The following is a 2447-nucleotide window of genomic DNA, read 5'->3' on the forward strand; positions in this document are numbered from 1 at the left end:
ACTCCTCCTCAGTTAGTAACACAATGTTTATTATTTATATCCATACCTAAAAATGTTAAAAGCTAAAGAAAGTTAAAATCATTGTGCAAATACTTGGTACAAAGAGGACAAGTACTAACAGATGTCACATGGGTCAAACAATACATCATATACTTTATTTCTGTTTTTGGTTTACCTTAGCAAAGTTTAATGATTTGTCTCACTCTTTAACTTCCTTGAGGGAGAAAAGCTGAACAGGACTATAGGAGTCAACTTCACTTCATTCTGGTCTTAATGACCATGATTTTGTTTTTTCTATGCAAACACGACATGGAAAAACGTGTTAAACAGGGATATCAGATACAAATGGTCTTTAACGCAATTTTACAACAATTGCATAATAAGAATATACAACATACACTTACTTTACTGGATACACAAACTGAAGAGCTAGGAATGTGTGGGATAAGCTAATATACTTTTGAGAATCAGAGTGTTTCAGTCTAAAACCTTAATCTTTCACAGCAATATGGTCTGATCTCAACTTATTGTAACTCTATCAACGTTTTTCTTTATATCAAAATATTGGATAGCAATTTATTAGTTCTCTTCATGGAACCATAGTACATATTGTAGATTTTTTTTTTTACAATTTTCTTTCTTCTTACGAAACTATAGAGGTGGAAAATTCAGCTATATTTAGCAGTACTAAAAGTAGTAATCAATGGTTTCCTCATTATTTGAAGGTAAAATACATAACATATCTATATGAAAATTGTAATTTGATTATGTTCCTATTTTTGAATTCAGGAAAAAGTAAAACTTTAAAAATATAATAATAATTTAAAAAGTGGAAGTTAAAAGTAATATTTAGTATTTCATATATAAAAATGTATTCCTCTGATTCTTCTCAAACACCTCTTGTATCATTCTAAACTAAGGATTCATTCACAGTCTGCCTGGAACTGAACATGAAAACAGACAAGGTTTAAGCATGTTCTACTGACTTTGTCTCATGTTAACCAAAGGACAAATTTGATCTATGTGGAGTGGTATCCACCACAGTTTCTACTCACTTTCTACCCTGTGAAATATCTCAGACTACAAAATACCAAGGAACACCTACAAAGCAGTCACCTTAACAAAAGGGTTGGCTCCCTAAATAACAAATAAGATGTTTAAGTAAAGATTAGTCTTGGTATCTTGTTAGTCCCTGTCATTTTTTATGTTTTTTTCCACCTTCCAGATGACATCTAAGAAACTCATGAAAATTGATAATTGGCTATCCTAAACAAAAATTCAAGTATTTCTGAATTCATCCTGCTGGGACTTTCAATTTCTCAAGAACTTCAGTTACGTTTTCTTACCATCTTCATACTTGTCTATGTAGCCATTGTAGTGGGGAACCTCCTCATAATGATCTCTGTGATATTTGATAATCATCTTCACTCACCCATGTACTTCCTTCTGGCAAATCTCTCATATTTGACCTATGTCTGTCCTCTGTTGCAACTCCCAAAGTGATTGCAGACTTCCTCAGAAAACGCAAAACCATCTCATTGTGGGGCTGCATGGTCCAGATGTACTTTATGCACTTCTTTGGGGGTGGTGAGATGTCTCTCTTGATAGCTATGGCCATCAACAGGTATGTGGCCATATGCAAGCCCTTGCACTACCAGATCATCATGAACTGCAGGATGCTCATTGGGTTTCTGGTTCTGTCATGGTCAATTGGATTCATTCATACCACAAGCCAAATGGTTTTCATGGTGGGTTTACCTTTCTGTGGTCCCAATGTTGTGGACAGCATCTTCTGTGACCTCCCTCTGGTCATCAAGCTGGCCTGCACTGACACCTATGTCCTGGAGCTCCTGGTGATTGTGGACAGTGGGCTCCTGTCCCTGGTGTGCTTCATCCTCTTGGTCATATCCTACATCATCATGTTTGTCACCCTCTGGCAGCACTCCTCCAGGGCCTCCTCCAAGGCTGTGTCCACACTCTCTGCTCACATCACTGTAGTGACCCTCTTCTTGACCCGCTATCTTCATCTATGCTTTTCCATTCAATAGTTATTCTGTAGATAAGTTTCTGTCTGTGTTTTACTCTATAATCACCCCCTTTCTTAATCCAATGATTTATACTCTGAGGAATCAGGAAATGAAAGGAGCCATTAAGAGACTGTGCAGTCAGAATAGTGTTTTCTCCCTGGACAGGTAAATATTGCTTGTGATCTCTAATTTTTATGTATTTCTTCTGCTATTTTTAGGTTTTCATTATTGTATACTTGTTCAAATAATTAAAATGAAAATGTAAAATATTATCCATATTATTCCCTCCAAATTACTGGAATTTTTAAGATATTTTTCTTTAAGATTTAAATGGAAATGTTCATAATACAGACGTAATGCCTAGATATGAATATGTTTTCCATGTAGCTGCTTGTCTTAAAATGTGTGCAATATGTAAAC

General features: G+C 35.4%; 1 pseudogene; it reads left to right on the plus strand.

The window, feature by feature from the left end:
* The first annotated feature begins 1278 nt into the window (after window positions 1-1278).
* On the plus strand, window positions 1279-2196 carry LOC124104043 (olfactory receptor 4K13-like; annotated as a pseudogene).
* Window positions 2197-2447: the final 251 nt, after the last annotated feature.

This window comes from Marmota monax, unplaced genomic scaffold (assembly GCF_021218885.2).
Source record: "Marmota monax isolate L192 unplaced genomic scaffold, Marmota_monax_Labrador192_F-V1.1 WCK01_AAM20220418_F8-fsc00001, whole genome shotgun sequence".
Lineage (NCBI taxonomy): Eukaryota > Metazoa > Chordata > Mammalia > Rodentia > Sciuridae > Marmota > Marmota monax.